This window comes from Phyllobates terribilis, unplaced genomic scaffold (genome assembly GCF_046119375.1).
Source record: "Phyllobates terribilis strain yellow unplaced genomic scaffold, ASM4611937v1 Scaffold_1__5_contigs__length_1240528914, whole genome shotgun sequence".
NCBI lineage: Eukaryota > Metazoa > Chordata > Amphibia > Anura > Dendrobatidae > Phyllobates > Phyllobates terribilis.
The window spans coordinates 193630169-193646075 of record NW_027362761.1 but is presented as its reverse complement, the minus strand read 5'-3'; the positions used below and the strand labels follow the sequence as shown (position 1 = coordinate 193646075).

General features: G+C 44.3%; 1 pseudogene; it reads right to left on the bottom strand.

Annotated features, from left to right (window-relative positions):
• Window positions 1-15907, bottom strand: part of LOC141183449 (uncharacterized) — a 79418-nt pseudogene that overhangs the window by 46572 nt on the left and 16939 nt on the right.

Sequence of the window (15907 nt, the reverse complement as noted above, 5' to 3'; positions counted from 1 at the left end):
TTGCCCACCTTGTGTCTGTGGCCACCACACTGCTTGTTTCTGCCTGTTTTGGCGCTATGCCTCCCTCCCCCTGTGTGCTGCTGTCCTGACTCTGCATGTCCCCTTGCCAGATTGGGTCAGTAAAATCATCGTCCACCGCTTCATCTTCCACTTCCGCACCCTGGTCCTCCTCCTGACTCTGTCCATTGTATCTCGTCATTATCCACCTCTTGCAACAGTAATTGCCCTTTCCCACTGTTACCTTTGGGTGACCATGGCTGCTAAAATCATTGCATGCAATCTTCTGTTGCCCTGCTTGAAGCTGGGAAACTGAGAGGCCTGAATCTATCAATGGAAAAGTGAACAGCTCTTGGGGTAACCTTGGACTCTAATCTCTCCTTTAAACCACATATCCAAGCTCTTTCTACTTTTGAGCAGACCAAGCGAGAAGCCAGAATAAATGGAAAGATTAACAAAATAGCTCTTCGGAGTGTCCAAGTGTGGGATCAGTTGTCTCAGGGCACTCAAAACGGTGGGAGGAAGGAGGATCAGGTTGAGGAAGATGCCAACTCCAAGTAAAAAAAATCTCACGAATCTGCACATTCCTCAACCACGAATCTACAAAAACACTAGTGCATGTCCTCATCATCTCCCGTCTTGACGACTGCAAACTCCTGCTTTGTGGCCTCCCTTCTAACACACTCGCATTCCTCCAATCTCTCCTAAACTCTGTTGCCCGACTAATCCACCTGTCCCCTCACTATTCCCTGGCCTCTCCTCTCTGTTAATCCCATCACTGGCTCCCCATTGCCCAGAGACTCCAGTTCAAAACCCTAACCTTGGCATGCAAAGCCATCCACAACCTGTCTACTCCATACATCTGTGACCTAGTCTCCCGGTACTTACCTGCACACAACCTCCGATCCTCATAAGATCTCCTTCTCTTCTCCCCTCTTATCTCCTCCTCCCACAATCACATACAAGATTTCTCCCGTGCATCCCCCCTTCTCTGAAACTCTCTACCCCAAAATGTATGACTCTCTTCTACTGTTGAAACCTTCAAAAGGTACCTGAAGACTTACCTCTTCTGACAAGCGTACAACCTGCAGTAACCCTCACTCCACCATACTGCTGCATGACCAGCTCTATCCTCCCATACTCTATCCTCACTTATCCCTTGTAGACCGTAAGCCCTTGCGAGCAGGGCCCTCTCTTCTCCTGTAGTAGTCGCTGTCACATTTTTGTTCAAGATTATTGTAATTATTTTTGCAATGTATTTATATACCCTTTTTTCACATGTAAAGTGCCATTGGATGAATGGCGCTAAAGTAATAATAATAATGTGGTCCAGACTCATGGCTTCTGACACTGGACCGTGTATAAGACAGGAAGGTGGTGGTAAAATGTTAAAATGACATGTACCGGTGAATGTATTTTTCACCGTTGAAAGCAATGCAAAAGTGCAAAAGCATATCATGCTCGGGTACTTGTTGCTCGAGTCGAGCAAATGGGAATACTCGAGTGCTCGATCCGAGCAAAGAGCCCAATGTAAGTCTATGGGAAACTGAAGCATTTTTCCGGCGGCCTCCCCAGAGGTCTGCAGAGGGCCTAAAAGTTGCCCAAATCGATGGGAACAGTGCTCAAATGACATGGGAACAGCATGCGGAAGACCCCTGGAAGCTTCTCTGACTCCCAGGTTACTGCTGTGAACAATGTTGTCAGAGTATTACGCCACTTTTATGGACTCACAATAAAACATACAAAAACAAAACCAAAGTGGATTTTCCTGGGAAATATGTTAAGGAACATCCTTTCCAGGGTAATGACTTGTATATAAGGCAAAATAAATAACCGAAAACAAAAATACTCCTCCACAACTTGGGCTATGTTCACACATAGCGTTTTTGATGCGTTTTTGCACTTTTGAATTGCTTTCAACCAAGACAAATGCAATCACCAGGAAATGTCATTTTAACAATTTACAACCTTATCTGGACATGTGCTGTGTGACACATCATCAGACACATGCATACAGTGCTGAAAAGACATGGGAACAGCAAGGGGAAGACCTCTGGAAGCATCTCTGACTCCCAGGTCACTGCCTAAAAGTGTGCCCATCATAAGTGATCCTTGGAGCATGTGAAGATGCCTCCCGCCATGCACCTGTCGTTTCAGACTTGCAACAATCACCGTCCACGTCCTTGTCCCACTGCAGCGTTCAGTTGTCCCTACCCCATTCCTTAGAATGCAAGCACAAGTATGCAGGCAGCCACCCACCCACAGGCTGCAATACTATACTGCCAAATTTTTGACAGCTGGTTGCACTTGAAATATGGCCTTTTAGGCTCGTGAAGGCGGAAGCTTTTCACAACCTCATGCCGGCGGCGGCCGGGTGTCCATACTCAGTCCCCAGCCGCCACTATATTTCCCGGTATCGCCTCTGCCATCCACAAGCACGGGTCCCACAACATTACCCTTGCCCTCCCCAGTGCATTAATTGGGAAGGACCGCCTAACCACAAACACGTGGACAGGTGAATGTGGCCAGGGACGGTGCGGAGCCAGTCCACAATGTTTTTTGCTGAGAGTTGTATTTAGCTCGGTGAAAGGACTGGCATAGAGGGAAACCGTATCTACCCTGTGTGTCATTTCTCCCAGGAAGTCCTCTAAAGCTCTTTGCACTTGAAATGTGGCCTGAACATTACTGCTGGTACTTTTCTGTGGGAATTTGCTTGCCTCCTACCAGCCTGGAATATTTCCAGCAAACTATGGTACGACACCATGGTATTAGCACTGCCCACAGTACCAGTAGCGAAGCCATCCCCAGGAATTTTATTTGGTAGACTGAGTGGCTGCCCAAATACATTTTCTCACAAAGGAGCTTAAGATAGAGTGGCAGTAGGTGCAAGTTTCTCCAGCCTGTTATATATTAGAGGGTTAACGGCAGCACATTGGATCAGTGGTTAGCACTGAAGCCTTGCAGCGCTGGGATCCTGGGTTCAAATCCCAGCAAGGACAACATCTGCAAGGACTTTGTATGTTCTCCCCGTGTTTGCGTGTGTTTCCTCCTCAGTAAAAAAACAGCCATAGAAGCCAGGACTGCTTCTCAACAGGGTTGGACGGTCCCACCAGAGAATCCTCTGGTGTGCCTTGGCTTCTACCTCAGGAGAGTTCATGATAGCGCTAACTTTGCAGCTGCTATGGGGCTCTTGAGCGGGTGAGAAAGGTTTACCCTCAGAATCAAATCGTCTGGTGGGCACAATGTTTTTCAATCTGAAACAGCTTCTCAGTGGGAGTTGTATTTCACCACAGCCATATTCTTTAGCTCGGTGAAAGGACTGGCATAGAGGGAAACTGTATCTACCCCGGCTGTCATTTCTCTGTCACCAGGTTCAGCCCATTGTCATGTTGAGGGGGGGCAACAACGACCCTTCACGGTTGACCAAGTGAGTGTCAAATTTCTATGTTACAAGGTTGATTGCGCAATCCAACAGAAAACCAGATGGAGACAGAGCTCTGTATGGGAGGATTCGGAGAATCTCTAACCCCGTTTATTCTACTTATCATTATATATTGTTTTGAGTATATCAATAACCAATCACCTGCAGCCAAGCTACAGGCTTAAGCCAATGTTAGTACAATTATTACAGAAACACACATATGGTCATATTATCATAAGCTTGGCGCGTGATGGAAAGTTACACAAAGTTACACATCCCAGTGTAAACTAGTTAGAACAGGAGCAGAGTGTAGCCTTCAGAATGTTCTTGTGAAAAGAATGTATGCTATGCAAGTAGTACAATAACATGATTTTAGAAGCAAGCAACAAAAGTGGAGTAACTATAGTATGAATATCAATATGTCCTTTACATTTCCCCCCTAAAAATTATGTTATTGTCAACAATAGAGGTGCTTTCCCAGGGTCATGTATAGCCTGAGGGACATTGGTCTTCACTCAATTAGTGCCCATGTTACCAATTGAGGCCGTTGCGGCATGTCCATCCCCCCTTGTTTGTTGATATAATTGTAGAGCTCTGATCTTCAGACGTGAAGATGGTCGGGATGAGCGGATAAAGGTCATCATTCCCTTACCGTCTAGGCCTTCAATGTTGGTTAAATCTGTGAGATCCGTGTATAGTAACCCTGGATGCCGGTTGACAGCGTCCTCCTTGCTCTCTGACGACTGGCAGGTTTTCCTCATGCAAATTGGGATACAATAAAAGACTAGTTTTAGTAAGACATATATTAACAAAATGCAAATAGCAATATGCAACACTCCTTGTAAAATTCCAACAATCCATACACCAATCCCTTTAAACCAATTAGCAGGATTCAAAAAGGAGAATGTATCAGACCACCAACTGTCTTTGGTCAATTCGTTGTGTTTGTTATATTCCTCCCTGATTTTCCTAATGTCTTCCATTTTAGTCTTTAAGCGTATGGTAGAGTCGGGGTCAATATAGTGACAACAGACAGGACCTATAACCTGACACATCCCTCCTTGAGATGCTGTCAAATTGTCCAGCACTATGTTATGTTGATTGGTCACTATAATAAGCTGATTCTGCACCGCAACAGTAGTATTAATTACTTCCAATATACTCCAAATTTCGTCATCTAAGTAGTCCGTGACTTCCACTAATTTGTCCCACATTTATGTTACCATAGGGTAGAGGAAAACAGTACTAACTATCTTATTGGGTATACCCATTTGTACCAAATGAGGTCTTCCTGATGGGCGTGGGGTATTGTCCTTGGCACGTTTATAGATGGTATGAAGAGGGATGGCTCTCATATCTACTTTACTATGGGGAATAAGATAAGTGGCTGGAGTTAACCGGGCCAACGTACAAGTCCCCCCTACTCCGACTGGGAGCCATTTATACGCATTATTTCCACAGACCCAATATGTGGCTGATGGCAGATTCCATAAAGCGGAGTGCTGTAATGCTAATTTATGTACCAAATTGATAAGAACAGTGATATTTGACAGCATACACCATGAAGGCATTTGTCCCAGGGGGCTACAATATCCAACATCCGGATTGCCACATGTTGGATCACTAGGCTTATATTCAGAAGATTCATTACAAGGGACGTTACCAGATATTTCATAACATGTGTCATTGGTGCCTTTTATAAACAGATTTACATGTACCCATGAGTGATTATGAATGTATCTTTCCAATAATGATGGTTTAAAAGCAACAGCCATACTAGAGGTAGAATTAAAACTGATTTGTAGACCCTCAGTTGGTATGAAGCCTAAATTGGTCAAGGAAGACTTGTTCCTGGGTACCCATGTGTTTCCTTTAAGGGCAAGATATTGTAGATGTTTACTGGTGGCAGTAATATTTCCTTGCCACCAGGGGAGATCCACCCACCCAACTACTGGTATACCTATAGTGGTGTTCCATAACTTACTAAACTTAGTAGCGTTATCAGCAAGGATGTCGCTACAATTGGGCCAGTTTAGTATTTCTTCTAGAGTGATTGGGACCCCCAGGAAAGGCATACTAACACCTGAAACTGGTGAGTGAATACATATCCAACAGTCACTGATTTGGTTGTTCTCTAATTGACTCAATTCTTGTACCAAAATGTGGTGGTGAGTAATGAACTTGTTATTAAAAAGGTCAGTATTCTGTTGTAGGCTATTCCAGGTATTGACTGATTTAACCATACATATTATCATAAAACATCTCAGTGTGAAGCATGGATCCATGTTAACTTCCCTTCAAGTTTTACTGCTGTTGGGGTTGTCAGGAGCACTTGGTATGGTCCGTCATACAATGGTTCTAGTCCGTGTTTCCGAACATGCCTCTTCACATACACATAATCTCCAGGCTTGAGGCTATGACAACCTTCTGCATCAGCTGGATCTGGAATAGAAGATGATACTAACGCATGGGTGTTAGTTAGTGCTTTGGCAAGCTGAATCACATACTGTACAACATAATCCGTCTCTTCTGATAATTGTTGTGGGGTAAATCGAGCTATAGCTGGTTGTGACCCAAATAGTGTCTCATAGGGTGACAATTTATGTTTCCCTATGGGGGTGGTACATATGTGATATAGTGCAATGGGAAGGAGCTCAGGCCACTGGGCCGTAGTCTCCTGCATCATTTTGGTCAATTGCCTTTTCAGTATGCCATTCAATCTCTCCACCTTGCCGCTTGACTGTGGTGGTAAGGAGTATGTAATGCCACTGTTGATCCGATCATGGTAAGTATTTCTTGATATACACATGAGGAAAAGGCTGGTCCTCACTCTCGATAACTTCTGGGACTCCATACCGGCAAACAACTTCAGAGACCAGCTTCTTGGCGGTGGTCTTGGCAGTCATGTTTGGAACGGCAAATGCTTCTGGCCAGCTGGAAAACATATCCACTAGCACTAAGCAATATTCATATCATCCTGCTTTAGGGAGAGTGATATCGTGATATAGTGATATCAACCTGTAATCGTTGGAACGGATACTCTGGTTTAGCAAGGTGTTTTGTTGGTACATTCTGTAATCTACCTGGGTTGCAGGTTTGGCATGTTGTGCAACCTTTGCTCTGTGCGCTCAACACAGTGGAAATTCCTGGGGCCCAATAAAGTTTCTGTACTAGTAGCAAAGCTTGGTTTTTCCCTGGATGCACCGGTCCATGGGTCCAGGCTGCAACGGCAGGATATAGGAGTCGAGGCAAACAATATAGTTGTTCCTTTTTCCATAGCACATCTATCAATTTAGCACCTGCTTCCTTCCATGACTGGCGTTCCTCTTTAGAGACTTTCTGCTGTGTGGAGCGTAGTTTTATGATTGGAGGGACCGGTTGGTGATTTTCTGCAGGTTGATCCTGAGTTGGCACGGAATTTAGCTGTTTTGTCTGCTGTCGCGTAACAGCCATGGACATGGAGAAGAACTGCTTGTTTAGCATGGAGATCAGCAAGTGCATTACCTCTTGCTTCAGGGGCGTCTTGTCGGGTATGAGCTTTTACCTTTACAACAGCCAACTGTCTTGGTAGTTGTACCGCTTCCATCAATTGTCTGACGCTTTCAGCATTTTTTACAGGAGAACCTGCAGTCGTGACAAATCCTCTCTTTGCCCAGATCTCCCCAAAGTCATGTGCAATCCCGAAGGCGTATCTTGAGTCAGTAAATATATTCACACGTTTTCTTTTGGCCTGTTGACTAGAGATGAGCGTTGTTCGACTCAAACTGTTCGCCAATCTCAAATTCGATCTGTTTTGGGCGGTGTTCGAGCCGTTCGGAGAACACGAACGATTTGAAAAAAATTCGGCTGTTCGAGGTTATGTTCGATAACTGTTCGTGCACCAAAATCATAACTGGATTTTTTCTCAGTAATGATGAAAATTAATGTTAATACGCAGTTTGAGTGTTCAGCGGGGCGGGGGGAGGGGCAGGGGATGGATCTCTGCAGGAATAATGAAGATCTCCATTTTTTTTTCTCTTTCCCGCATTTACAGTGGGGAGGTGCAATCTGTCAGCCTATCAGCAGAGCACACACGGAGCGAACTGCTTTTTTTCACACAAGCAAGGGCATGTGTCATTGGCAGTGTATGTCACATGTCCTTGCCCTATAAGACCCAGCCATTTTCCCCGTCGCCACCATTTTCTTACTGCTGCAGCTGCGTGTTAGACGGCACCGCTGTTGCTGTGTGCGCTATACCTTGTTAATTTAAAGCCAATTTTCGCACAAATCTATAGATAGCTTGGGAGTAGGGAATAGTTGTGATTGCAGTCCATTTAAGGACTAGGTTACAGCATTTCCTACGACTTTTATCAGGCAGGTCTGTGCTCTTAAATAGATAGGTTGGGAGTAAAGACTAATTGTAATTGCAGTCCTTTTCAGGACTAAGTTACATCAGTTCCTAACAGTTTTTGCCAGGCAGGTCTGTGCCAGTGCTGTGCAAGTTTTTTTCACAGCATTTGGCTAAATCTAGCAAAGCTAATCCTTTTTGGCCTATTGCAGAGTGTGTTAGTCAGTGGAGTAGCTTATCTGTGTTGCAAGCTACACCACCTGTGTATAGAAAACCAATTTTTTTACTGCACCTAGTGAAGTAAAACCTTTGGGGCATAGCATCATTCTATTAGTCCATCTATACTGACCTCCATAAGGTTGCAAATTGAATATAATTTTTTTCTGCATCTAACTCTGAAAAAATATTTGGGCTTCTAGCAGTGTGTGGGACTTGTTCTATTAGTCCATCTATACTGACCTCCATCAGGTTGCAAATTAAAAATAATTTTTATCTGCATCTAGTTCAGAAAAAATATTTGGGCTTCTAGCAGTGTGTGGGACTTGGTCTATTAGTCCATCTATACTGACCTCCATCAGGTTGCAAATTAAAAATAATTTTTATCTGCATCTAGCTCTGAAAAAATATTTGGGCTTCTAGCAGTGTGTGGGACTTGGTCTATTAGTCCATCTATACTGACCTCCATCAGGTTGCAAATTGAATATAATTTTTATCTGCATTTAGCTCTGAAAAAATATTTGGGCTTCTAGCAGTGTGTGAGACTTGATCTATTAGTCCATCTATACTGACCTCCATCAGGTTGCAAATTGAATATCATTTTTTTCTGCATCTAACCCAGACAATAGTTTTGGCCTAATACCACAGTTTGGCCACTCAGCTCTGCTCGGTTCCCATGCATTGTTTTATTGTGCAAACAACTCCAGAGTTGTGAATTAGGTAACTACCAAAATGAGTGGAAAAAGGCCTGCTGCTGGTGGAAAGGGGAATAGGCGTGTTGGGAAGGGGGAAAAAGGTTGTGTCCGTGGGGTAGGTGTTAAAGCAACAGTAACATCTGCAGAAGAAAGACCATCTTCAAGCCAAACTAAAATGTCTACTTCTTTTAGCGGACAATGTGATAAGATCCCTTTCTTACGGCCACGCCAATCGCTACAAATTCCAGATGAGGCACAAAAACAGCAGGTGCTTCAATGGATCAAGTGCTCCTTTATGTGGGCTCTCCTCCACATCAACTTCAACATCACAAATTCTCCAGTCCTCAGAGGTGTCACCCAAATCGCACTTGCTTCCTCACAGCTCCCAAATCTCCAGCTGCCCGTCTGAGTATGAGGTAGAACAGATGGTTGAGTCTGCAGAGCTGTTTACTCATACTATAGCCTGGGAATCAGAGGTCAGCTCCAGCGATTCTGTGAATCCAGACGAGGAAATGATCTGCACTGATGCCCAGAATCTTTATGAGTCGGATCCAGGACCAGACGCTGAAAGTTCTGACCATAATGTAGACCCTCATTCCCAAACTGTAACTGCTGTTGGTGGAGACAATGAGGAAGACGATGATGAGACTCAAATACCTGATTGGAGCGACAACTTTAGTTTTTTGTCAGGGCAGGAACAGGTTGGCTCTGAGGACGACGGGTGTGATAACACACAGGGTGATGATGATGAGGTTGGAGATCCCACTTACTGTCAACCCACAGTCAGCCAAGAGATGAGGTCAGCAGAGGAGGTGGAGGAGGATGCTAGTGACGACGAGGTCAGGTTGCGCCTTCCTGGACAGAGACGTAGTACTGGAAGCACGTCAACAACTGCATCCTCAAACACAACTCTGCCTCTGACCACAAGTCGTGGTGGCTCTTCAGGTCACATGGGTGATAAGCCTTGCACAGCCTGGGCATTTTTTAAGATCGATAAAGATGACCCAACTCGTGTTATCTGTAACATTTGTCAACAAAAGCTAAGTAGAGGCCAAAAAATACATAGTTTGAGTACTTCATGCATGAACCGACACATGGACATGAAGCATAAGTTGCAGTGGGAAGCTCACTGTGCTACAATGCGGCCTAGCCGGCCGGGCCAACCACCGTCTGCCCCATCTTGTGCATCTGAGGCCTCTTCATCCTCTGTGACTGGGGGGACAGCAGTCACACCTGTTTTGGGACGCAGACCTGCCACCTCTTTACCTGCAACAGCCAGCGTGATTGGCAGGTCATCATTTTCTTTGGAGGTGGTAACACCAGCTGGTGTTGAGCGCTGTCCGACATCGATAGCACCACCTTTGGATCAAGGCAACCTAACATGTCCGCCTGCATCTTCCTCACAGACCGGCAGTTTGCCGGGGACACCCTTATCAACCCCGTCTAAGCACAATAGCCAGCCCTCGGTCCCTCAGATGTGGACAAGTAAAAGACCATTTCCTCCTAGCCATGAGAAAGCTAAGAGGTTGAATTTCACCATCTGCAAGCTATTGGCTACAGAAATGCTGCCTTTCCGCCTGGTGGACACAGAGGATTTTTGAGACCTTATGTCCGTCGCAGTGCCCCAGTACCAGATGCCCAGTCGGCACTACTTCTCAAAGAAAGGTGTGCCTGCGCTCCACCAGCATGTCGCACACAACATCACCGCTTCTTTGAGAAACTCTGTGTGTGACAGGGTGCATTTCACCACAGACACTTGGACGAGTAGGTATGGACAGGGGCGTTACATGTCGCTGACTGGGCACTGGGTAACTATGGTGACAGCAGGACAAGGGGCTGCTGTCCAAGTCTTGCCGTCCCCATGAGTTGTGCATCAATCCTCTTTATCTCAAAGTTCCTCCACTGCTTCTGACTCCTCAACCCCCTCTCGGTCCTCCACCTGCACCCAAAGCCTGTCTGGTCATGCCACAAGCTTTCTAACTACGCAGAAGGGATCCTGCACACCTCCTTACTATGCTGGCAGTAGGGCTCAACGTCATCAGGCAGTTTTTACTTTGAAATGTCTGGGAAATGTGAGTCACACAGCTGAGGAGTTGTGGTCAGCTCTGGAGAACCAATTTCGTGAATGGTTGTCTCCACTGGACCTGAAACCAGGGAAGGCCGTGTGCGACAATGCTGCAAACCTGGGTGCGCCCCTTCGCCGGGGCAATGTCACACACGTGCCTTGTATGGCTCACGTGTTGAACCTGGCTGTCCAGCAATTTTTAGCCCACTATCCCAGACTAGATGGCCTTCTGCAGAGGGCACGGTCGCTGTGTGCTCACTTCCGCCGTTAGCATCCCGCAGCTCAGCGACTTACATCTCTACAGAAGTCGTTGGGCCTGCCACTTCACCGGCTAAAATGCGATGTGCCTACCCGGTGGAATTCAACTCTGCACATGTTGCAGCGACTGTGGCAGCACCGACAAGCCGTGGTGCAATAAGTTCTGACGTATAGCCTGGGCCAACGAGATCCAGAGGTGGGGCAAATCACGCTGGAGGAGTGGTCTCAGATCAGGGACCTATGCACCCTTCTGCACAGTTTTGAAATGGCGACGAAGATGTTTAGTGCTGACGATGCCATTATCAGCATGACTATTCCGGTGATTTAGATGCTGGAGCACATGTTAAACAGAATTCAGAGTAAGGTGGTGGCACAAGAGGAGGTGGAGGAAGGAGAGGAGGAGGAGTTGTATGCGGAAGGACTAACATCTGCAAGGTCCAGACGGTCGGCAGCACCAAGGCGGCAGGCATGTGAGGGTGGGGGAGATGGTTTTACCAGGGCGCATGGTAGCAGCCAAACTAGTGAGGAAGGTGCAGGAGCCCAGGAAGAAGTGGAGGACGAACTGATGGAAGACTCATCAGATGAGTGAGACCTTGATCACATTTCTGTTGTGCGAGGTTGGGGGAAGAGGACAGAGGAAGGAAGCATGATTGTTACCTCGCCACCAACACAACAGGGACTTGGTGCTCCTGGATGCGCAAGACACATGAGTGCCTTCTTGCTGCATTACCTGCAACATGACCCTCGAATTGTGAGAATTAGAAATAATCCTGACTACTGGGTTGCCACACTCTTAGATCCCCGGTACAAAAGTAAATTTGCAGAAATTATTCCTGCCATAGAAAGGGATGCACGCATGCAGGAGTATCAGCAGAGACTGTTGCAGAATCTTACATGTGCTTTTCCACAAAACACCAATGGTGCTCGTAGTGAATCTCACAGTTCCAACTTGCCAACCGTGGGACCGTCGAGTGTTCAGCACTCAAACCGTAACAGAAACACAGTATCTGCTGGTAACATGAATTTTGCGGAATCATTTCACCACATTTTTAGCTCATCCTTTGCAAGGAAACAGGAGACAAGAAGTCTGACACATAGTCAACGCCTAGAGACGATGGTACAGGAGTATCTCCAAGTAAACATTGAAGCCATGACTAGAGATGAGCGTTGTTCGACTCGAACTGTTCGCCAATCTCAAATTCGAGCTGTTTTGGGCTGTGTTCGAGCCGTTCGGCGAACACGAACGATTTGAGAAAAATTCGGCTGTTCGAGGTTATGTTTGATAACTGTTCGTGCACCAAAATCATAACTGGATTATTTCTCAGTAATGATGAAAATTAATGTTAATACGCAGTTTGAGTGTACAGCGGGGTGGGGGGAGGGGCAGGGGATGGATCTCTGCAGGAATAATGAAGATCTCCATTTTTTTTTCTCTTTCCCGCATTTACAGTGGGGAGGTGCAATCTGTCAGCCTATCAGCAGCGCACACACGGAGCGAAGTGCTTTTTTTCACACAAGCAAGGGCATGTGTCATTGGCAGTGTATGTCACATGTCCTTGCCCTATAAGACCAAGCCATTTTCCCCGTCGCCACCATTTTCTCACTGCTGCAGCTGCGTGTTAGATGGCACCGCTGTTGCTGTGTGTGCTATACCTTGTTAATTTCAAGCCAATTTTCGCACAAATCTACAGATAGCTTGGGAGTAGGGAATAGTTGTGATTGCAGTCCTTTTAAGGACTAGGTTACAGCATTTCCTATGACTTTTATCAGGCAGGTCTGTGCTCTTAAATAGATAGATTGTGGGAGTAAAGACTAATTGTAATTGCAGTCCTTTTCAGGACTAGGTTGCATCAGTTCCTATCAGTTTTTGCCAGGCAGGTCTGTGCCAGTGCTGTGCAAGTTTTTTTCACAGCATTTGGCTGAATCTAGCAAAGCTAATCCTTTTTGGCCTATTGCAGAGTGTGTTAGTCAGTGGAGTAGCCTATTTGTGTTGCAAGATATACCACCTGTGTATAGAATACCAATTTTTTTACTGCACCTACTGAAGTAAAATCTTTTGGGCATAGCATCATTCTATTAGTCCATATATACTGACCTCCAGCAACTTGCAAATTGAATATAATTTTTTTCTGCATCTAGCTCTGAAAAAATATTTGGGCTTCTAGCAGTGTGTGGGAATTGTTCTATTAGTACATCTATACTGACCTCCATCAGGTTGCAAACTGAATATAATTTTTTTCTGCATCTAGTTCTGAAAAAATATTTGGCCTTCTAGCAGTGTGTGGGACTTGTTCTATTAGTCCATCTATACTGACCTCCATCACGCTGAAAATTCAAAATAATTTTTTGTCTGCATCTAGCTCTGAAAAATATTTGGCCTTCTAGCAGTGTGTGGGACTTTCTCTATTAGTCCATCTATACTGACCTCCATCAGGTTGCAAATTAAAAATAATTTTTATCTGCATCTACCTCGGAAAAAATATTTGGGCTTCTAGCTGTGTGTGGGACTTGTTCTATTAGTCCATCTATACTGACCTCCATCAGGTTTCAAATTAAAAATAATTTTTATCTGCATCTAGCTCTGAAAAAATATTTGGCCTTCTAGCAGTGTGTGGGACTTTCTCTATTAGTCCATCTATACTGACCTCCATCAGGCTGCAAATTAAAAATAATTTTTATCTGAATCTACCTCTGAAAAAATATTTGGCCTTCTAGCTGTGTGTGGGACTTGTTCTATTAGTCCATCTATACTGACCTCCATCAGGTTGCAAACTGAGTATAATTTTTTTCTGCATCTAGCTCTGAAAAAATATTTGGCCTTCTAGCAGTGTGTGGGACTTTCTCTATTAGTCCATCTATACTGACCTCCATCAGGTTGCAAATTAAAAATAATTTATATCTGCATCTAGCTCTGAAAAAATATTTGGCCTTCTAGCAGTGTGTGGGACTTTCTCTATTAGTCCATCTATACTGACCTCCATCAGGTTATAAATTAAAAATAATTTTTTGTCTGCATCTAGCTCTGAAAAAATATTTGGCCTTCTAGCAGTGTGTGGGACTTTCTCTATTAGTCCATCTATACTGACCTCCATCAGGTTGCAAACTGAATATATTTTTTTCTGCATCTACCTCTGAAAAAATGTTGGGCTTCTAGCTGTGTGTGGGACTTGTTCTATTAATCCATCTATACAGACCTCCATCAGGTTGCAAACTGAATATAATTTTTTTCTGCATCTACGTCTGAAAAAATATTTGGGCTTCTAGCTGTGTGTGGGACTTGTTCTATTAATCCATCTATACAGACCTCCATCAGGTTGCAAACTGAATATAATTTTTTTCTGCATCTACCTCTGAAAAAATATTTGGGCTTCTAGCTGTGTGTGGGACTTGTTCTATTAGTCCATCTATACTGACCTCCATCAGGTTGCAAACTGAATATAATTTTTTTCTGCATCTAGCTCTGAAAAAATATTTGGCCTTCTAGCAGTGTGTGGGACTTTCTCTATTAGTCCATCTATACTGACCTCCATCAGGTTGCAAATTAAAAATAATTTATATCTGCATCTAGCTCTGAAAAAATATTTGGCCTTCTAGCAGTGTGTGGGACTTTCTCTATTAGTCCATCTATACTGACCTCCATCAGGTTGCAAATTAAAAATAATTTTTTGTCTGCATCTAGCTCTGAAAAAATATTTGGCCTTCTAGCAGTGTGTGGGACTTTCTCTATTAGTCCATCTATACTGACCTCCATCAGGTTGCAAACTGAATATATTTTTTTCTGCATCTACCTCTGAAAAAATATTGGGCTTCTAGCTGTGTGTGGGACTTGTTCTATTAATCCATCTATACAGACCTCCATCAGGTTGCAAACTGAATATAATTTTTTTCTGCATCTACGTCTGAAAAAATATTTGGGCTTCTAGCTGTGTGTGGGACTTGTTCTATTAATCCATCTATACAGACCTCCATCAGGTTGCAAACTGAATATAATTTTTTTCTGCATCTACCTCTGAAGAAATATTTGGGCTTCTAGCTGTGTGTGGGACTTGTTCTATTAGTCCATCTATACTGACCTCCATCAGGTTGCAAACTGAATATAATTTTTTTCTGCATCTAGCTCTGAAAAAATATTTGGCCTTCTAGCAGTGTGTGGGACTTTCTCTATTAGTCCATCTATACTGACCTCCATCAGGTTGCAAATTAAAAATAATTTTTATCTGCATCTAGCTCTGAAAAAATATTTGGCCTTCTAGCAGTGTGTGGGACTTTCTCTATTAGTCCATCTATACTGACCTCCATCAGGTTGCAAACTGAATATATTTTTTTTCTGCATCTACCTCTGAAAAAATATTTGGGCTTCTAGCTGTTTGTAGGACTTGTTCTATTAGTCCATCTATACTGACCTCCATCAGGTTGCAAACTGAATACAATTTTTTTCTGCATCTACCTCTGAAAAAATATTTGGGCTTCTAGCTGTGTGTGGGACTTGTTCTATTAGTCCATCTATACTGACCTCCATCAGGTTGCAAATTGAATATAAGTTTTTTCTGCATCTAACCCAGCCAATAGTTTTGGCCTAATACCACAGTTTGGCCACTCAGCTCTGCTCGATTCCCATCCATTGTTTTTTTGTGCAAACAACTCCAGAGTTGTGAATTAGTTAACCACCAAAATGAGTTGAAAAAGGCCTGCTGCTGGTGGAAAGGGGAATAGGCGTGTTGGGAAGGGGAAAAAAGGTTGTGTCCGTGGGGTAGGTGTTAAAGCAACAGTAACATCTGCAGAAGAAAGACCATCTTCCAGCCAAACTAAAATGTCTACTTCTTTTAGCGGACAATGTGATAAGATCCCTTTCTTACGGCCACGCCGATCGCTACAAATTCCAGATGAGGCACAAAAACAGCAGGTGATTCAACGGATATCAAGTGCTC